Source organism: Arvicola amphibius, chromosome 5 (assembly GCF_903992535.2).
Source record: "Arvicola amphibius chromosome 5, mArvAmp1.2, whole genome shotgun sequence".
Classification (NCBI taxonomy): Eukaryota; Metazoa; Chordata; class Mammalia; order Rodentia; family Cricetidae; genus Arvicola; species Arvicola amphibius.
This window is the reverse complement of record NC_052051.1, coordinates 15,336,208-15,358,400: the sequence shown is the minus strand read 5'-3', so window position 1 is coordinate 15,358,400 and position 22,193 is coordinate 15,336,208. Positions and strand designations below refer to the sequence as shown.

Sequence of the window (22,193 nt, the reverse complement as noted above, 5' to 3'; positions counted from 1 at the left end):
GCTGCAGTGAGGAAGCACCTTTAGCCGCCCCGCCCCCATTTTTCCAGGATCTCTGTCCCCAACTCCAGGCAGGTCCCCGTAACGCGGCGCCGTCAGGAGGCTGTGCTTGGATCTGGGACCTGAGGAGTTGGAACCCAGCTCCTCTTCTAGCCCATCGGGCAGGGTCAGGGGCAGCCACGCTGTCGGAATCCTCTTCCTTCGCAGGGAAGGGAACTTTAAAACTTAGTTGGGAAGCCAGACGGTCGGTGCGTCCCCGGGTCTGTGCGTCGGTCCGGGTCAGGCTGGAGACGAGAGCGGCTTTTCGTCACTCGGAGCCCGGATTGAACAGCGCGCGTGGGTCTCCGGGCGGTCGGGGCGCAGACGCGCGGGCTCTGCGGTGCTGCGTGGTGAGTGCGCGTCGGGTGGCTGCATCCGCGACCCTCTGGGGTCTATCCCCTAACCCCATAGGCTGTCCGCCCAGCTCCTGGCTGCAGGGGTGCTGCCGGGATACTGCAGGAACAGAGCGTCCGGCCGATCGCAGGGCCTCCGGGGCTGGGCCTCTGCAAGTGCGTCCTCAGGCCCTAAGGGAGCGGTTGCCTCCAGGAGCCCTCTGCAGTTTACCCTGGTCTGGGAGGCGTGAGCCGCGCAGGCGGGGGGCGTCCCGGGGCGGAGGTGGGCGGCACGCATCTCGCCGAGGGGAGAGCAGATTATCTTTTGTGCGCTGATCCGCAAAGTTGGAAGCCTAAGAGGGGGATGGTGCCTTAGAGAGAAGGCGGGTTCCGGAGCCGCTTCCACTGTGGTGGTGGGAAAATAGATTAAAAACAGCAAGTGGAGTTTTACAAGGAGCTAAGGGATGGGGCAGTGGGTCGTCTTCTGCCCTTGGCTTTGTTACGTTTAAAACACCAAATGGGTAAGACAGGGCTCACCCTCTGGTTTAGAGGCCGAGGTAGAGACTGAGCATTTGTGCCTTCAAGTCTGGGTACCCAGGCTGAGGAGGAGATAGAGATTAACTAAAAGAGGTCTTTTGGAGGTGATGTATCTGCAAACCCCATCAGAGTGGGGACAAACTGTCTCTCACTGCCGCCTTTGGGAAGCAGGACTCTGCCGAGCCCCCTCATCCTACCCCACCCCCACCCCGCATATTTTATTCAGAAGCATTAGAAACCTCTGACTCAGCACCAAGAACCTCTGAGATCGCAACTCGCTGGGGAGGGCGCAGAAGTGGAGGGTGGAGATTTGGGTTTCTATCTATGCTGTAGGACCCTGGCCCATAGCTGGAGAAGTTTTGAGCATAGCGGGGTGGGACAAGCCACTAGAATGCTTGAACGGAAGGTGTGACCATGCGCTTAGATGTGGAATCTGCTGTTCAGTCGTTCGTGCTGGGTGGGGTGATGGAGCACCTGGCTCAGCTTGAGCCAGAGTCCTGTTGGCAGACTCCCCAGTGGGCTGTGGCCTTCCGTGATGGTTCATGGGGTTCACTGTGACTAGGAACTCCATTTTTTTTTCTCAGACTCCAGAAACCGATGTAGAAAGGTTGTGGAAAAGAAAATGTCCAAGCTTCAAGCTCCCTCATAGCGGCTCACTATCAGAGCTGGAGGGTAAACTGAGACCTAAGGTGTGGTAATAGCCCACGGGGGCGGTGTGTCTGTAAAATGGGTTACAGAGCCAGAACACAGCCCACACACTGGGGGCTCTGTTCCTGCAGCCAAGACAAGAGGCTTGTCTCTCAAGCATTTGCCCAAACGATGTCAGACAACCGTGGGGCAGTTGACCTGGAAGGGCCCTTGGCGACGGTCCCCTTGGCGACCATCCCCTTGGTGACTGTCCCCTTAGCAATCCTCTACACAGAGATTCCTAGCCTCTTTAAATTGAAGTCATGAGCACTAGCTGTTCTTTTGGTGTTTTTTGTTTGAGAAAACACACAATGATAAAAAGCCGCTGTGGCTTCATTTTAGCTTGGGAATTCTTGCGTAATTTATTAATCACGGTAACATTAGCATGCATTAGAAAAATCGCTTACCAGATAAAAGGCAAGTATGTTACTTTTAAAAATGTAGTATTGGTGCTTGGTAAGCACAGCGGCTCCTGGCCTCGGGCATGGAGGATCCGGGATCTCATGAATGGGACTATTGATCTCCTCTTTGCTTCTTAGATGGGGAAACTGAGTCATGGAGCAGTATACCTATGGGTTACTGAGCAGGCAAAAGGCACAGTTGAGGTTGAATCTACATTTCTGTTTCTCAATTCGCAGCAGGACAGTAGTCTGGCCTCCTTGTGAGTCTCTGTCGTGGTCTGGGGGCTGGGGACCTATGATTTCCAGCCACCGAGATTTGAATTATTCCTTCCATTCAGGTTTGGAAGGCACTTTACCAGGTTGGAAGCTCCCAGCTCACCTAAGGCAGACTGATGCCGATTAGCCACGGACAGGGCGAACCTGGCTTCATAGCTCCGTGTGTGGTTTTGTGAACTAGAGAAAATGATGTGCAGCTTTTTAAAAACAAGTTTAAAATACGTGTATTTATGTAGGCATGTGGGCATGCGTGGAAGTCTGAGGACAACTTGAGGCTCTCTCCTTCCACTGTGTGTGTCCCAGAAGTCAAAGTTAGGTTGCTAGGTTTAGCAACAGGTGCCTTTACCTACCAAGCCACCTCTAGGCTCTCTAGTTCCTTGTTGTTACTGAGTATGACTTAGTTTAATAAAATGTAAATGAGCTTTGGCAGATATAAACACCCATGTACCCACTAATCCAGTCTAGGTAGAGAATATTTCCCTTACCCTAGAAAGCCCCGTTGTGCCCTTCCTACTCAGCACCCATTCACTGTCCCAGTGAGGGTTTCTTTCCTGATTTCTAGCTCCATAGTTTGTTTCAGATCAATTTAGGACTATTAACTCCAGTTAAGCCCCAGAATTTCATATGCAACATAGGTGTTTTGAGTATGGCTTCCTTTTAGCTCGGTCTGTCTTTCAGATTCTTTTGGTGTGTGTGTGTGTGTGTGTGTGGTTTGTTCCGCTTTGTTGCTGAGTGACATTGCTTCGTGTAAATACAGCACTCTTGGTACTTCATTTGGGTTTGTTTCCAGTCTGGGGAAATTGTAAATAAAGCCTGCCACGTGTGCTTTTCTACAAGTCTTTTTGTGGAAAGAGCAAGTTATTTAATACTGCTGAGCCTAGGTATCCTCTTTAATTTTTTTTCTTTAAGCTTTGTTTATTTTTGTTTTATGGGTATGGTTATTTTGCCTGCCTGTCTGTATAGCCAGAATGATGAGGATACAATGCCCCTGGAGGCCAGAAGAGGGCCTCAGATCCCCCTGAACTGGTGTTACAGATGGTTGTGAGCCACCATGTGGGGGGTAGAAATCAAACCTGGGTGGTGTGGAATTCCCCTCTGTATGCTATGAATATGTTTTATTACCATTGGTTAATAAAGAAGCTGCTTTGGACCTATGGCAGCGTAGAATATAGCAAGACAGGAATTACAAGCCCAAGTAGAGGAGAAAAGAAGGCAGAGTCAGGGAGACGCCTTGTAGCGGCTGAAGGAGAAAGACGCCTGCCCACCAGAACCTTACTGGTAAACCACGAGCCTTGTGATAAAATATAAAATAATAGAAATGGGTTAATTTAAGATGTAAGAGTAAGTTAATTAGAAGCCCAAGCTAATAGGCCAAGCAATGTTGCAATTAATATAGTTTCTGTGTGATTATTTCCAGTCTGGGAGGCCAGGAACGAACAAGCATTCTCCGCCAACACCTGGGTCCTTTAGAAGAGCCCCACCTCTTTAGAAGAGCCTACTTCTGAGATTCAGGATATAGGAGTGAGAGGTGTAGGCTAGGATAGTTCTTGGCACAGACCAGCTATTGAGTTGTTGATGGTGGTATCAACTACCTGCCATTTACTCCAGTAAGAGGTTTAACCTCTCTACTCTGGGCATCCTTTATCCATGTTCGATACCCCTTAAAGGCTAACCTGGGTGCCGCTGTCATGGAGCACTCTGTGGCCAGCCACCTGCTCTCTTCCTTTAGTCTCTCCCAGTGACTACTGAGTGGGATGTGGCATGTTCTATCATCTGTTATTTAATCAACAAATATTTATTGATCAGTGCTTTGTGCTAGAACTTTGCTAGGTAACCAGTGCTATGGCAATGAACAAAGAAAGCCCAAATTGTTGCTCTCAAAGCTTATCTATCTGTCTGTGGATAAAATATATAGTAATGTGATTAATAAGTCTCTGGATATGAAGTAAGCAAGAGCATTAAAGTGAGCCATGGCCTAGGGTGGTGTGTGGCTTTGCAAGTGTGTGTGTATTTGTGTGAGTGTGTGTATGTGTGTGTGTGTTTGTGTGCCCTGATGCACGCACACACATGTGGAGGCAGAGGTTGACACTGGGTGTTGTCATGGTTAGAGTTAGTTTTTATCAATGCTACACACACTTAGACCTGAGAAGAAGGACTCTCAGTTGAGGAATTGATTCTATAAGACTGGCCTGTGACTGTGTCTGCTGGGCACTTTCTTGATTGCCAATTGACTTGGGAGGGTCCAGCCCACCGTGGGTGGTGCCATCCCCTAGCTTATGGGTCTGGGTTGTATATGAAACAAGCTGAGCAAGCCAGCAGGGAGAGAGTCGGTAAGCAGCATTCCTCCATGGTTACTGCCTCAGTTTCTGACTCCAGATTCTTGCCTTGACGTCCCTCCATGATGGACTGTAACCTGTAAGCTAAACAAACCCTTCCTCATGTTGGTTTGGTCATGGTGTTTTACCATAGCAACAGAAAGCAAATCAGAACAGACGTCTTCCTTTATATACATTTTAAGACCAGTTTCTCACTGAACTCAACATTCTGGCTAGAGTCCTCTAGGGTCTACCTGCCTCCACCCCACCAGCATGGGACTATAAATGTGTACCTCCATGCCTGGTTTTCACTGGGTTCTGGGGATCCAAACGCCAGTCCTCATGCTTACACGGCAAGCTCTTTCCCCACCGAGCCGTCACCCCAGCCCCCATTCTGTGGTTTTAAGGTGGGAGGCTGCTGGCAGGCTCTTGAAATTTCGAAAATTTATGTTTATAATGAGAGTTACTTTTTCAAAGCTTCATTTATTTTTATTTATGACTGTATTATATATGTATGTATGTATGTATGTATGTATGTATGCATGCATGCACACATGTGTACAGAAGCCAGAAGAGGGCGTTGGATCTTCTAGAGATAGAGTCGCAGGCAGTTGTGAGCCTGTGGGTGATGGGGAGTGAATTCTGACTATCTGCAGGAGCAGCTAGAGAGCCCAACAGCAGAGACAGACTCTAGCCTCTGATTGGTAAGTTTTAAACAGCAGATTCCTGGACCACACTCCCAGGGGTTTACATTCATTTGGTCCTGGGGGATGGACCCTTGGGATTTGCACATCTAATGAGGCCCCATGTGATGCTGCAGCTGGTCACACGCGTCTGTTACAGGTCACAGTCTACGTAGTGATGGCTTGGTTGTTTGTGTACAGTTTTGTGTGGGCTCCTGGCAGACAGGAACCATGCCCAGCACTTGGCACAGTGCCTTCTCATAATGGGTTAGTAAGTAAGTGGTGGTGGGTGACTTATTTTGCTTTCCACCCACACGGTTCTGGGCCGAGGATCGGGTACGGATGGGGAGTAGGAAAGCATGGTTACTGGAGGCTCTGTCTGGCAAAATCCATGAAGTGGAGGTTGCTCTTACTGCCTATCCTGTACTTGGGGGATCTGAGGACTTTATAGCATCTGTGGGGGCGAGATTGGCACAGCTTCCTTCTGCAGGGGGCAGGGATGGTCCTGTGGGAGGAGACTTGGCCTAGCTGGAATTAAGGGTCTCTGCCAGGAGGCCAGCATCTCTGCGGGAAACTCTTTATGTCCCATCTTGTAGAGGGTCCTCCCAGGATCATGCTTTTATATATCCAAAACAGCAGCCCAGGTCTACCGGGCTCACTCCAGTCTCCTGAGAGACTTTGAACATGTCATGAGCTTTCCCTGGGTTTCTGCTTCCCTGTTGTACAAAGGAGAATTGAATCAGTGACCATCACCCTTTCAGAACAGAGTGGTATGAAGATATAATGAAATGAGCAGTTGGGTATCTTTTATAATTGTGGTACATGGAGGGATCCTCCACCAGGGGGCAGTGGTGATGCTTTTTAAAGAGCGTGTAAGTCTGCTTTTCATTACTATAACAAAATACCAGAGGCAGCCTAACTTTGTTAAGAGAGAGGTTATCATGGATTTCAGGCTAGCTTCAGCTACATAAGGGAACTGTCTCAACAATAACAAACTGGGAGGTAAAAGATTAAAAAGAGGTAATTTAGCATATATATATGCGCTTGGAGACCAAGAGTCCAGAAAACACAGCTTGGGCCTCCTGAACGCTGCCTCTCGACAGCCTCACCTCTTGGCAAAGACACTAATGGAAGGAGCAGGTGTGGGAGCAAGTGATTGATTCTATTTCAAACTGGGACCACAGAGCTGGCAGCGGAGGGCTTGCTGCCGTGAAAACATCCCCTCTCCTCGGACCTGAGGGTCTTGGAGCCCAGCCTCTTGACTACTGTGAGCAACTCCCACTGGGCCTTTTGAGCAGGTTTTGAGATGTTGTCCTTGTGGTAAGGGAGGACTCTTGTGTTTCCAGAGTGGGCCTGGTAGACAAGTGTTCAATAAACATTTGCTCGGGGCATGAGGGAATGACAGAGTGTAGGGCTGCCAGGTTGCCTCTGCGCTAGAGGAATTCAGTCTCTGGTTGCCCCTGAATCTGAAGACTGTGGGAATGCCTGGAGTTTAAAACGGAGCAGCGTCCAAGTGATTTTGAGTGAAGGGGTCCAGAACGGTCCCATGAGCCAGCCCAGAGGACGGTGCCTAGTGGGGGGAGCAGCCCGCAGTGATGGAACACTTGGGTCTGGGCTCCCCAAATCCTCCGCAGTGTGGCTGCCTGTCATTCCTTTGGGTCATCTCTTTTGCTTCCTTGGTTTCTTAGAGTCCCAGGATTGCTGTCCAGTGTGGGATGGCTGTGGAACACAACAGACCCGGGATTGCATGCTGCTGCAAGCGTCAGGAACACAGAGAAGTTATTCGGGGGTCCAGTCTCTTCTCTGTCAAATGGCAAATCAGCAGCTCATGTTGGAGGGTTGGAGATCACAGTCCTCACGGCAGCAAGACGCCCTTTTATTTCCATCCCCTTGGAACAGAGCACCAGAGTTCGGCCATTAAGGGTCTGCTCTTGTCTCTATGAAGGGTGGGACTTGGCTTTCCTCCCAGCATCCATTCCTTTCTTTAGGTGGCAGGGAAAACAAGGAGCAGGGTGATTAGTGTATCCGTGGGCATACGCCTTAGCCACTCTAGGCCTTTTTTCTTGGACACACAAGGGCTGTGATAAGAGGTATTCAACTCCAAGATGTCTCACCTTGAAAAAGACACTAGTGCCACCCATCCCCGGGCTGCAGCATCAGGTCTGGGGTCACACACTGCTTTACCAGGAACTGCTCACCAGGAGAGACAGCTATCGCTCCAGAGCTGGGTGGTTGTCGTCATTCACGTCTCTGACCAACTTCTTCCTCTGCCCAAGCACGTGTCCCTCTCCTTCTGGGTGTCCACTATGTCCCCAATCTTCCCTCAGACACAAACTATCCCCGGCCAGCTCTCCAGGTCTGATTATGTTTTCATGAAGCCCAGGTAAACCCAAGGTGAAGGGAACCCCCTCAGAACCTACAGGAGGTCTGGGGAGGCCACCTTACCGTCCAGGTCCAGGCTATGTACCCAAGTGCTACAAGACATCCCCGTGTTCAAAGCAGAAAGATGCTTCCCTCCCCAGGCTCTAGGCTAAGACTGAGTGGTCCAGTTCCCTGACCAGCGGGATTGGCGCCACCCTCTTGTCAGCAGTGCTAGCTTCCCGGTTGCCTCTTAGGTTTGCTAACTCCAGCGGCCTGGATAACTGCCTTCCAGCCACTGGGCCAGCGTTCGAGAAGTTGAGTGCTCCTGGCAAAGGAGGGGAGCCACACACAGGCCATTGAACTTTCCCTTCAGCAGAAGATCAAGAAACTATCTTGGAGACTGATCTGAATTTGAGAAAGCGGAGCCTCTGTCCCTCTACAACCCCCCCCCCACCCCTGCTCCCTCCCGCTCTAAACCAAGCAGGCTGAAGTGTAGCCTGTGGGCTTCCTTGCTCCACAGCAGGCAGGCCTCGCCACCCCACCGGGGTGGATAGATCTCCCAAGGGGACACTCTCCCACGATTGTCACGTCTCCACACAACCCCACTCCCATTTGAGACTCAGCTATGTGACATCTTCCCAAGGGTCAAGCGCTGCCACTGCCCCTAGCGATTTTTTGTGTGCTTGTTGGTTTACAGTTTGACTCAGTAGATCACAGATCCACACGGTCTTTCATCTGGTTGAGTGGCTGAGAATTCAGGATTCAGGATTGATAATTCAGTCCAATCCTGAATTCTCAGCACCAAGCACATAGTAGGCCCTCTAGAAAAGTCCACTGTGTCGCTGAGAAAGCCAGCAATCCAGCAACATGCACCGTAAAACCATGATCTTCCAGCTCACTCCAGAAGGCACCAGAAATCCCAATTGCACCGTAGCAAGTTTTAAGCATCAAAGTAATTGATCAAAATTTATCACCCTGTGTTACACAACATCTTCTCTCTAAGATATAAAATTACCATTTACCATGACTCATTAAGTTAATAATTACCGACCATATGTTTTTATTGCTTCTCCCAAGCTGAGGTGATAAATCACCCTGTAGGTTTGGGTCTGTGTAAATACAATGACTGCCAACTGTGCAGATAGGGCATTTACCGACGGGAACACTCAGGGCTGAAGTACTGGGCTGAAAACCTAGCCCCGCGATCCTGCCAGCCCCTGCTATGATGTGTTTAAGTTCCCGGGTCGGGGCTTCTCTATCAGGGCACAGTTTTAGAATATTTCTGGTTGTCATAGCTTGTGGGGAGGGGGTTCTTCTGCCATCTAGTCGGTGGGGGGTCAGGGATGCTACGGCGAGAATTATAATGCATGAGAAAGGCTCCACCGCCGTGTATGATTAGGGCCAAGGTACTGGCTGTGCTGGTGTAAGGAAGCGATGTTCTAGGTCAGCAGTGATTTCCACCATATATGTTATTTTCATCCGAGTTCACAGCAAAAATAGAAGATATGGTTGGTCTTTAGCTGTAGGCTGGAGCCAAGCCAGTGATCAAAGGCTTTGAACTAATGCATGGATCTCTTTTGCCCAGTTCCCAGCCCCAGCTGCCTCTGGTGGGACTTTACAGGGTTGGGTTAGGAGAATTTTTCTAGGGACTGTGGGTTAGAATGCACATTCCTTAGGGCTTCCAGGTTGTTGGTCTGTCCTTTGACTTTTTTATTTCCAGTGGTGTCTCAGTGTTTCTGATTGCTGTCGTCTTCCTGCTGCCCTCTGGGCTCTAATGGACCGATCGGATTCTCCCATATACAGATCTGTATCTGAATTGTGACCATATATGCGTCATGAAGGCATATATATTTACCTCTACCTTATCTATGATAGAGTAAGGCGGGTAGATTTTTATTTTTGTCATTGTTGGGATTTAGAAGCAAGGGGAGAAGGTGAAAGTATGTTTAGCAGCGCCTAAAGCACCTAGTTCCTGTTTAGTAAGTTTGTTTGAAATTTTGTGGTATTTTTTTTTTTTTTTGTGGGGAAAAGTAAGGTAGAACAAATCATTTACTGACCCATTACCACTTGTAGGCGGGGAAACTGATCCAAATAGCTGAAGTACTGCAGGTGGCAGAGGAACCGGCCTTGTCTTTCTCTGTGGGTGGCCTCCACATGAAGCTCCTTCCTGAGAGGCATGTGCGTGTGTATTTGTGTGTGTAGGTATGTGTGTGCAAGTGTGCGTGCAGCCACACTATGTGCGTGTATCCCTGTGCGCACATGCAGGAGCCTGTGTGCTGCTTGCTTCTTGCTTTTCCCATTGTAGAACTTTCTCTTCTAGGGGTCTGGCAGCTCCAGCCGGGCCCCTTGCCTTAGGGCTCAACATCAGGCCTCGTTTGCTGAAAGGTCGCTTCCACATTAGAGCTAATTAAAGCATGCTTATCTCGAAGCTGGGCCTCATTTTCAGAATGACTCAGAAATCTGTTAGAAATGATTCTGACTCCATAGTTAACCCCAGGTCAATCTCATGCATAAATTTTGTTGTTGTGCTGTGCTGTGTTTAGGATGGACCTGGCCTCTCCAGAGAGGGAGGTAGGCCCTGGGCTTCGGGGCTTGCTTGTTCATTCTGCAAACTTTTGCTGACAGCCCCATGGTTGATTTCGGGAGCCCCACGCTTCCTCTGTTCTCTGTGCCCACTTGACAGCTCAGTTAACTTTGAATGCGAAGCCAGGTGTCAGAGCACATGTGACCGCGAGACCGATGAACTGTCTGGGTTCATCTTCTGGGGCTGAGGCAGATGCTCTGTGACCTTGAACCTATTTCTCAGTCTCCTGAATGCCATTTTCTTAGTACTGGACTCTCCCCTCACGTTGGTGTTGAGATCTCTGGGAGATCAGAGCGGTTGTTTTCTAGCTCATTCTTGCTACTTGGGGCTGCTCAGGTCAGGTGCCCCTCGGGAGAGCAGCGAGTACCACCTCTATCCAGGAGTTTACGTCTTCAGGAGAGAATACGAGAAGCTTTTCACTGCAGTGCCCCCAGGAAGCCTCAATCACACACTCAGACCTAACTCCCAAGACTAACCCACATGAGGCATCTGGGCATCTGGCACTAGTGTCCTGAAAGCACTTGTAATGGGAGCCACAGCTTGCTCCTCTCCACAGGAGATATTCTTGTAGCCATCTGTCCCTGCGGGGTCCCAGAGATAGTGGGATCAGAATATCTTCTCCTTTGTCTCCTCCCTCTGGATTTTAGTCCAAGCAGTACAGAGGGACGAGTACATCGTGGCAGGTGGTTTGGGAGCCACCTTGCCCTCAAAACCTGTTCTCCACAGCAGCTACATGTCCCCATAGCTGCCAGGGTCCCCAGAGGCACAGAGGTGATGGATGGGTCGGGGTGAGGACAGAGGGGAGCATTTGAAAAGCCATCCATTATTTCCAAGCCTCGGTTTCCCCATCTCCAAAACGGAAACAGCAGTGTTTGCCTATTTATAAAATTCAGTAAGGTTTGATCTCATGTTTATAGCACCTGGCAGCATTAACTCAAGTTCCGTTTTCAAATCTAACTGCACATGCCCAAGTGCCGGGCTTTGATTTTAAACAAGATAAGAACCAAATAATAAAGTCTCAGCAATGTTGTCACACTTCCGAGGGTCATTTTTCTGTCCTTTCAGGTGGAGCCCTAAACAGTGGCAAAAGACCCTGGGTCCTGTCTTCGAGGATCAGGGTGGTTATCCTGGAATTCACTGTGTAGACCAGGCTGATCTTGAACTCACAGAGGTCTGTCTGTTTTGGTATTAACAATAAGTCAGCACTTATGGGTCCAGGCGTCCCCAGGACAGTTTTCTCTCTGGTGCCCTGTTTGGTGTTGCTGTCCTGTTTATCTGAAAGCGACCACCTCCTGCATTACAGTCCAGGACCTTCAGCCTCAAAGCAGTTCAGAGACAGTTTCTGTCCGGGGACTGAGTGTTGCATGCTGGGAGGGCTATGGAGCCTTTGCGGAGATCTTCCCGTGACAGGATCAGGTCCATCTATTCTGTGTGCAGAAGTGAGTTATGGCTCAGAGCTGCACAGCCCTAAACTGTGTCCTCTTAGAGCTCTGCTTAAATCTCCCTGTGCAGCATCCTCGCAGGGGGTCTAGACACTTCCTGCTTTTCAAAACTCACCTCCTGCTACTTTGCGTTGAGCCCCGGGCTCCAGACTCCCTTCTGGAAACACAGTCAGCTCTGCTATAGCCTTCCTTTTGTCCCTGCTGCCTGCCTGGTGGCCGTATTCACGCCGCTGTGCCAGCTGACCTTGCCTGGAATGCCCCACCCTGCATCCTTGTATGGATACTGGCACTGTTCCACCCTTCAGGCTCAGCTTTAGCCTCTTGTCCCACTCTGCTTCCTGACATGGTCGCCCTCTACTCCGTCCATCTAGTACATTCCTTCGGGGGCATCTATCTGTGGAACTGCTTGACTGTTTTCCCCTCTGGAGAGTGGATTGTGAGAACCAGTGATTTGCCTCATGAGCAGAGTAACATCTAGCACCTGCCGTGTTGTTTGCTACGTAATAAGTGCTCGGTGATGAGCTGTGTAAGGAGAAAGGAGGGAAAGAGGCAGATGTTTTCTAGAAATGCTCCCATAATGCATCCAGACTGTGTTTCCAAGAATAATCTTACCCTCTCTGGGCCTCCCCACCTCGGTGCCAGGAGAAGCTAAGCCTGGGACTCGCAAGTATCTACAATACTAATCTCTTGGTGGCATCCCACCAGGGACATCGCTAGCTGAGCCAGGGAGGAAAGCGGGAATGCCAGCCGGATGGGTTTAAGGTGGAAATCCTTGGCCTCTGGCTTTGAATTCATGTTTGACCTCTAAGGCAAGGGCCATCAGACCCAGACCCACATCCCTGCCAAGGTGACCTTGGCTTTCCCAGGAGGGACACACGCCCCCTTGTTGCTTGGACTGGAAGATCTAGGGCACAGTCAGCCTGGCCTTCGGAGATAAGGGGACTTTTCTCTGGTGTGGGAACATTACTGTTGAGCAAGCAAACTTGTGAGTAGTCTGTCCTGAAAAGATGGTTCCCCTTCTCTTTACTAAGGTGGGAGTCATGGACGTGATATTTTCTACCCAGAATCACTATTTCTAGCCCACTGCGGATTCCAGAACACTGCTCCTGTTGGCCCTTTGCCCTTTTAGTATTCAGTGCTGTCAAAGGTGCTGCCCCAGCTGCCCCAGCCCAGTCGGTCAGAGATGCCCCATTCTTGTTTTGTTTTGTTTTCTCTTGGAAACAATGTGTCATTTACCTTGTCATTGTGTCTGTAGATCCTGTTCCTCCCTTCCTACCCTTCTAGAATCACTGCTTCATGGAGGTCTCTGGGGAACTGTGTCAGTTAGTAGAGCATCTAGCATGCACAAAGCCTTAGGTTCCGTCCCCAGTACCCTATGAACCAGGTAGGATGGCACATCCTTATAGTTCCAGCACTTGGGATGTGGAAGGAAGCAGGAGGGTCAGAAGTTCATGGTCATCTTTGGCTAAACAGTGAGTTTGATGCCAGCCTGCGCTATGTGTGACTGTGTCTTTAAAAAAAAATAGAAGAGTATATGGTATATTTATGACTCCTGATTTCTGTTGGCATGTTTTTCTCTGTGTATGATGTGCATGCATGTGGGCATGTAGATTGTTGGTCCTCACCTGCCACTTTGATACAGATCTTTTTGTTGCTTGCTACTGCTGGCCCACAAGCTTCCCGGGAATTGTCCCATCTGTCCCCCACCTCACACTTTAGGAACACAGGGATGATAGACACAGACTATTGTGTCCAATTTCACATGGGTTCTGGGGACTCAAACTCGGGTCTTCCGACTTGCTCAGCCATCTCCCCAGCCCCGGGCATGCTATTTCCAAAAGGGTTGACTACATTCACCTGCAGCAGGAGGAGGTGCCCATTTTCTTGTGCCCTCTACACACAGCTCATTATCTTTGGACAAACCTTCAATCGCACAGACACCTCTTGCCCAGGCTGCCTAACATGCAGACCCCAGGCCTTTGTGATGTGGAATTATACGCCCATCAGTGCAGATTTCAGCAAAGAGCTGTGTTTGCCATTGTGGTCTGATCTGTTGTTTTTTTAAATGCCTGGGGTAATATCCTCAATCAGAGGGCAAACAGAGGCAGGGAAAATCGGTAATAAAAAATGAATTAGGGTGATTAGCAAAGGTGAGTGCTTCCCTCCACAGGCGACAGGCAGAGTTGACGGAGCTTTGCGGGGTGGCTCTTGTCCAAACACGCAGCTGGATTACTGCAACCTCCAGACTGGCCCTGGGGTCTGCTCGGCACATAGGAGTCTGGTATAGCGTTTAGTTTTGTAAAGGTCATGGGTACCCCTCGGACAGGGATCAACCCCTGGTGGGTTGGATCAGGGTCTCCAAAGAGGGGTTACTTTTGAGGGGAAAGGAACTCCCCCCATTCCATCTCTAACCCAGATGAGGACCTTCTTCCTTGGAGCGGAGACTCTGTAAGAAGGAAGCAAAGGCTTTAATTGACTAATGCAAACATCATGGTTGTGCAGCGCTGTGGGTTTCCTGGGAGCTCAGTGTCCCCACTCGGGGCTTTGATGGGCCTGTCTAGAAGGTTGGACCATGCCCTAAGGGTGGGGGACGGGATTATGCATAGCGCGTTTAGAAGACACCGGGACTGGCTGTGCCCGTTCCTCCGTGGCTGAAAAGAAGCAGAATTCTGGGGAGTGAGGAAGGTGTGTGGGAAGGACATGATACTTCCACCTGGGCAGTGTCGGGATTTTCATCCACACAGGAGCCGTGTACATCACAGTAGCAGGCTTGGCTAATACTTACGTCAATCACGGTTCCCCACAGCGGGATGAGGACAGTGAGCCCTGGGGCGGGGAGCGTATTAAAATGCAGATTCTGGTGCAGCAGGTGGAGTGGGTAGCTAGAGATCGAGCACTGCTCAGGTCTAGGGCAGTGGTTCTCAACCTTCCTAACACTTCAACCCTTTAACACAGTTCCTCAATACACTTCCTCGTGTTGTTGTGACCCCCAACCATACAATTACTTTTTTTTTGCTACTTCATAACTCTATCTTTGCTGCTGTTAGGAATCATAATGTAAATATCTGATACGCAGGTTATCTGATATGTGACCCCAAAAAGGGTCTCTGCACATCGGTTGCGAACTGCTGGTCTAGAAGTTGCTGGAGGACCGACCAGAGCATTGAGGTGTGTGTGTGTGTGTGTGTGTGTGTGTGTGTGTGTGAGAGAGAGAGAGAGAGAGAGAGAGAGAGAGAGAGAGAGAGAGAGAGAAAGGTTGAAATGCCTAGCATCAGCGCCCACCCCAAGGGTTCTGGGAGAGGCCCCTGATGAGGCGAGCTCTCAGGTGAAGGGATGTGACCTCAGCTTGAGCCATAACTTGATCCTCCCGTGCTCTGGATCTGCCAGTGTCCACGCCACCAGTGCTGAGATTACAGGTGTGCACCACCTTGTGTCTAGCCTTTCATGTGGGTGCCTAGGTGTGAACTCATGTTTTCATGCTTGCACACGTTTAACATTTTACTGACTGCACTACGTCCCCAGTCCCTCTGCTAATGGGATTTTGCTCAGATAAGCAGAGCTTTTCGTTTTTGTAAAGGATCAGTGGAGCCAATAGAAATGAGCCTGGAGAATCTGTTTAGCTGGGCGGTACAAGCCAGGTCTCCAAAGGGCTGGAGCCCTGGGACAGTTGCTAGGCAGTGGGGCTGAGTGTGGTTAGGGCTCCATCTGGGCTCTGGCCTTGAGGACAGTGGGATTCCTTGATGCTTTTAAATGGGAACAGTGGGTGTTGGGTCCCCTTTTCATTATTTCCTTTGCAGGGGACCTGATTGGCTTGGTAAATCAAGAGGGTCCTTTGAGGATGCCCACCAGCATGAGGAGGACCAGATACAGGACAAGGATGAGGGGGCCAACGAAGGGTGATGATCAGGATGCCTGCAGTGTGCGGTGTACCTGAGTATAGGCTTTGTGGGGGAGAGTCATACGGGACTCAGCAGCCACGGTATCCCTGCAGGCCTGGGCTCTACAGAGAGCCCCAGAAGCGCGAAGCGGCTTCAGTCACTTCCCCCATATGTAATTCGTTCAATGGAAGCTCACAGCTTCTCAGCTCTTACAGGTGCTGACAGAGACATCACAATATTGTGAAATGAGACGCCCGAAGCTGACTTCATTACCAGCTTACCTGGCGACGTAGCAGCTGCCTTAGCACCGACAGTTGGGTGCGACAGAGCTAAAATGGAACTTGGCAATTACTGCTCCTGTGAGGTTCTTGGTGCAGCGAAAAGTAGGTTCCATGGAAATCAACCTTAGTAATCACAGGGTTTAAAATTAGTTTGTTACTATTAAGGCTGCACCGTCAGCAGAGGCAAGGGGGCAGGGGTGGGGACAGCTTTGGGCAGCCTGAGCTACTGTGGGCACACCTGCTCTGATTTCCTTTTCAATTAGCTCCAGTGTTGGTGCTCAGGGCTGCTATTGTTTCCTGCACGAATCGCCCTTGCCTCTGCGTCCTCAGCCTTGGTGTTTCCTTTAGACCTTCAGGGGCTTTCCTGAGTCTCTCCGTGAGACGTGATCCACGGAGAGCTGCACTCTGGATTCCTGAGCAAAGGAAAGGGCCATGAGACATGGCTGAATGTGGCCAGAGGTTCCTTACCCCTCTATGGGATTTCTTTCCTCTTTGTCTCTGTTTCTGTTTCTGTCTCTATCTTTCGTGTGTGTGTGTGTGTGTGTTCTGGGGAATCTGGTCTAACTCAGATCTTCATGGTTGCAAAGTAAACAGTTCAGTGACTGAGCCATCTCCCCAGTGCCTTTCCTGAAGATTCTGTGAATTGTCTCCTTATGTTCCTATTTTGTAGACGAAGACAGTACAGGGCCCATGTGTGCTCACGACTGATTCCTGGTAGGTCATGGGAAATCTCTGTTGAGTGGCCTGGCTGTGTGATGGATCCTTGCGACTGGGAAGACAGAAATTCAAATCTGCTTTGAGCCTCAGTTTTCTCACCTGTGGGGCAGGTGTCAGGGAGAGCCTTGCATGGGGGCTTTCATTCTTAGCGGTGATGTTTATGAACCTCCTATTTTGTACCAGACTCTTCCCATAGGTAACGCCTACAGACCTGTACGCCTTTTCACACTAGCCCCAGGAAGGGGCTATTATTCCCCTCTTCACATTAGTGAACGAAGGCCCAGAGAGGTTTCCGAACAAGGAAGTATAGGGTTCGAAGTTTTCTTTTTCTTTTTTTTTTTTTGTGAGGTTGAATATTTATTCAAGGGGGTTATGAAGGGGGAAGGGAGAGGGGGAAGGGAGAGGGGGAGAGAGAGGGGGGAAGCAGAGAAGTGGGGAGAGAGGCAGAAGCGAAGCTGCCTCTCCGAGAGGAAGATGAAAAAGGAGGAGGGTTCGAAGTTTGAACTCAGGTGAGCTGGCCCCAGAGCCAGGCATGGTGGTCCCTGCCCCTTACTCTGGGAATGACCTCCTTCTCCCCACGAGCACACATCATCATGAGCTGTCTCTCGGGTTTTAGAGAGGAGGGCAGAAATGGAAATGTCTTCCCAGCAGGCCACAGCCCCTCCACAGGAAGCTGAGTCATCTCTCGGCTGTGTCTCTGTTTTGAACCATAGCCATCCGGCAGCCCAGTAATCTGAAAACCAAGTATCTCAAACAAAAAACGCCGGGGGGCCTCCAGGTGCAAGGCCCCTCCCTCATTCTGTGCCAGCTGCAGCTCCCCCAGCCTGCCCTGGGTGCCTTGGCCATGTGTTCAATCTAAGCAGAGAGCAGTGGGCCTGGAGTGGGGCTGACCCACATTCTGAGGTTCACCTTGTCAAGGAAGCCTCAGTATTTAACCTGCTGCGGCAGGGGGTTACCCATCCCAGCCCTGTCCAGCCCTGTTGCTGGCACATTCGAGGTGTGTAAATCATGGCTGGGAAGCTCAACATCACCTTTGCACGTGTGTGGGACCATACCCAGAATCCTGCCTCCCAGCAAGGGCAGAAGAGCCCAGCCCAGTCATCCTGGCCTTGGCCCCGTAGAGTGACGCCATTCCCCACAGGGTGTCAGGGGAGGATTTCAGGACTGCGAGAAGACTGTAAGAACTTCCCGGGATTATCCCAGGTTAACCTGCTGTAGCCTCTTCAAATGCACCCACTTTCTCTAACCAGATTGTCCCTGACTCAGAACAGTGAGACCTGAGGTTTCTTTTGTGCACAATTATGCAAAAGCAGCACGGATTGGTGGCCCCTGTCTGTAACCCCAACACCTGGGAAGTGAAGGCAGGAAGGAGAATTGTGAGTCTGAGGCCAGCCTGGGCTGCAGAGTGAGACCGTCTCAAAGCGAACAAATACCAAAACCAAAGCAAAGCAAAGCAAGATGGTGTGAAAGCCAAAATGTGCCCAGAGGCTGGGGACCCATCCTAATGACCTCTGTGAGGACAACGGCCAGTCTGTTCCCTGAGACACTCAGCCACAGTGCCCGTAAGTGTCCTGCACCTGTTTAAGGTGACCCGGGCTAAGCTGTGGCATCTGCAGTAGGGTTTCGATTTAGGATATTTTCAGCTTACCGTGTATTTTTGTAAGTGAAGGAGTGCCTGTGTACCCTGATTCTGCTCCTTGTTCAAATCCCTCCGAGTGTGCGAGCATGTGTGTGCATGTATACATAGGGGGCAACTTGAATGTTATCCCCAGGTGTTATCCACTTTGGTTTTTTTTTTTTTTTTTTTGAGACAGGGTCTCTCGTTGGCCTGAAACTCGCTGATTAGACTAATCTGGCTGGCCAATGAGCCTGTTATCTGCTTGTCTTTGCCTCTCCAGTGAGGTGGGTGGGCTTATTAGCATGTAGGCCTGTGCCCAGGTAGGATAGGTGGTTTTTGGGGATTGAATTCACATATTCATGCTTTCTCAGCAAACACGTCACCAACTAAGCTGTCTCCAGAGCCCTGTATCCCATCTTGAATGACAGCTGAAGCCTTCACTCCGTGGATTAGCCCAAGGGCCTTAGTCTGAGCAGTCAAGATTTTACACCTATGGGTGTCCCATGTGAGCAAGGATGCCTCGGAGGGTGGAGACAGTATCCTGTTCACTACCTGCCTCTGCCTGGGAACCCTGACCGTCACAGTGCGGTGGGTGGGCAGAGAGAGCAGAGGAGCCTTGAGTGGCTGAGTGAATGGTGAATGACGATGAGAGGATTTTCACCTCCGCCCCTTTTCTGCGATGTCACACATCAGATTTAGCAGAGTCCCCCGTGGCTGAAGAACATGTTTTCTGGTGTTCAGTAAGATACACACGATACACGTGCTCCTTTCCACGTCAACAAACGCTGTTTATTTTCCCTGACTGCATAGCATTTTACTGTACGGAAAGTCATGCTTCAAAATAACCCATCCTGTGGGGTACCTGATTTCCGTGTATTTATAAATAGTGATACAATAACTACCCTTATCCACCTGAATTTGAGCCCAGACAGTTCTTTGTCACCTTAAATCTATGTAAATATTCATGGATAGCTTCTTTTTTATTTTTATTTTATGTGGCTGTAGATTTTGACTGCAGGTATTATCTGTACCCTGAGTGTGCAGTGCCCATGGGGGCTAGGAAAGGGCACAAGATTGCCTGGAACTACAGTTACAGATGGTTGGGAGCCACTACTGGGGGTGCTGGGAATCCAACCTGGGTTCTCTGGAAGAGCAGCCAGTGCTCTTAACTACTGAGCCACCTCTCCAGCCCTGACAGTTTCTTGTGGTACCCTTAAGCCTTAATATGCTTTAACATCTTCAGTGCTCCTCTGAAGTTTTTATTGGTCTTTATATCATATTCTCACTTCCTTTTCTTTCCGATGAGGGCCATGTGCTTGGCTTTGACCTTAGAGCCATGGTTGTGTGCTCTCTGTCTTGAATGCCTACTAGGTATCAGGCCTTGTCTAGGAGCTGGATCTGGAGATGACTAAGACAGATAGTCCCAAGCATCTTGGAGATGAAAATCTCATGGGGGAAGATACGCAGTAAACACAGAAACATAACTGGCGTGACTGAAGAGGCATGCTGTGGGAATATGGCTCCATGCTGGAGAGATCAGAGGGGCTCCCTGTAGATGGGAGTTTCTGTCCCTCCCAGTCCCAAAGAAACACACAGAGACTTACATTAATTATAAACTGTTTGGTCTGTTAGCTCAGGCTTATTATTAACTAGCTCTTACAACTTAAATTAACCCATAATGTTTATCTCTATTTAGCCACGTGGCTTGGTGCCTTTTCTCAGTAAGGCAGTCTCATCTTGCTTCCTCTGCATCTGGCTGGTGACTGACTCTCTTGCCTTTCCTCATCCCAGAATTCTCTTAGTCTGGTTGCTCCACTTCTACTTCCTGCCTGGCTACTTGCCAATCAGCATTTTATTAAACCAATATGAGTGAGTGACAAATCTTTACAGTATACAAAAGCATTGTCCCACAGCAACTTCCTCAGGATGGAAGCTCTTGGAGTGGATTTGGAAGGGTGGGAAGGGCTGGGGAAGACTGTTACAGCAGGAGAAAGGCACAGAGTCATGGGAGCTACACCCTTTCCACCCCATTCCACAGCTCCCTCTTGCTCACTCTGGGCACTGGCCCTTGTTTGTCCCTGAGCCAATCATTGTTACCAGTGTTGACTGGTGGGATTCCCCAGAGCTCTTCTTTCTCAGGCCTGGAAACACTGTTAGCTTTGACAGCACACCGCTCTGGTGTGCTCCCAAAACATCCCATCCGTGTAACAGCACAGAACATACTTCATGGCATCCAGCAAACATTACTCTTCCCATTCTATAGACTGGGAAACTGAGGCCGAGGGGAGTCAGCTGTCCCAGCCAACAGAGCTAGAATTTGAACCCAGCTCCCTCCTTCTAGAGTCCATATCTTCATGGAGCCCTAATTTAGCTGTGTTTTCACGAAAGCTACTGAGATTATTAGGTAGTTCTTAGGGCCTGGGACCTATACAGATGCAAGCCTCATGTCCTTGTTATGGGTAACATTGACCCCTTGGCCTAACTTCAGCAAGAGTGATTAACAGGGAGATTTCCATGTTTGTATTTTGTTACATATGTAACGTTTTTGCCTGTGCAATAAAAGAAAAAAATTACAGAAGTAGCAGTGGAGTTCCCTCTTCCTGATCTGCAGGTAACCATAGCTAACAGCCTGGTGCCCTTGACAATATGACTCCAAGTGCACATGCTTCCACCCCAATGCATACATGCACACATGCCACACACATAATATTCATGCACACATGAACACACATGCACACACATACATGCACATACAGAGAGTTCATATCTTTTGTAAAAACAGGACCATGCCCTTCACTTTCTCTTCTGACCAGTTCCTCCAAATTGGCACCCGCAGATGAGCCCCATCCACCCTAATCCATAGAAAGACGTGTCTCGTGTATTCAGTCGGTTTGGGCTTCAGACGTTCATCCTGCCTCCGGTTCGCATAACGAGCAACATTCTCTGGCGTGCCTGTATGAGGGCTGCAGGTATTGCCACAGCGTGGGTGCTCAGGAGTCTAATTGCTGGATGAAAGGTGTGCAGATTCCGCACCTTGACAGGTGCTGCCAATTTGCCTTGTCAAGGGCCTTCCTGTGCAGCAACTTCTCCCAAGCAGCATGCCTCTGAAGCGGGGGGGGGGGGGGGTGACAGAGAGCGGGGCTGCCTTCTCTTCTGCTCCCGGAGCCCTGGCGTGGCGCTCCAAACATGTGGGCCCAAATTGGGATAGAAGATGGATTTGGATCAAAAAGGTTAAATAACAGGTTTTTCCGTTTCACCTTGTAGGAACGGGATGGGGGGGCAGGGGTGCCGGGCCTCCAGCCAATAGAGGGCCAAGAGTCGTCAGGAGGGCTTATAAAGCTGCTATTTCTGGCATTTTTTCTCTTTCTCTGCTGATTATGCAGCAGCATCTCACAGAGGCTGTCGCGGGCGCATTCTCTCGCTGCCTAGGTTTCCGTGGAATGAGGCTCAGGCTCCTCTCAAGACACTGGTGCATTGCAGGTGCGTCTCTGCTGAAGGTAAGCAGCGCTGTCCGCTGCTTCAGGGGTGGAGGTGCTCAGGCTGGCTCTGTAGGGCCAAGATGGGTGGGGCCAGGCAGGAACTGGTGCCTGCCACGTTCTGCAGTGAGGATGCTGTGCAGGATCCAAGGGCCTGTTGATGGTTCTTCCTCTCTGATAAGAAATTCTGCGTGCGTTGGCTTTGCTGAATAGGATTAGCCACCAGTCTTGATGCCCAGGGTACTCACTCAGGAAGCTTTCATTCTTTCATGTATTTCTTCATGTATTCATACATATATTTATGTATTCATCATCTTGCATTCAACTCACACATAGCAGTCCTCGCCAGAGGGAGGTGCTTGTGGGGGGGGAGTAGATTGGGACGGGGTCTTGCTCACTTAGATAAGAAGCAGTGAGAACTGAGATGGTGACAGCCCATAACATGTGAGGACCTAGAAGACCCTGGGCTGGAGGGTGGGAGGGAGTCTTCTGAGAAAGGGGTGTGGTGCAGCTATAGATGGTACCAGGAATCAGATTTGGGAGACTGGAGAAGCAATCAAAATTCTTCC

The 22,193-nt window shown here is 49.9% G+C and overlaps 1 protein-coding gene across 1 annotated transcript in view; it reads left to right on the top strand.

Annotated features, from left to right (window-relative positions):
* Positions 1-322: 322 nt before the first annotated feature.
* Positions 323-22,193, top strand: part of Tox2 (TOX high mobility group box family member 2) — a 117,071-nt gene continuing 95,200 nt past the window's right edge. The window contains exon 1 of the mRNA XM_038330877.1: positions 323-386. The gene's annotated coding sequence lies outside the window, so the exon portion shown is untranslated. The remainder of the gene's footprint in view (positions 387-22,193) is intronic.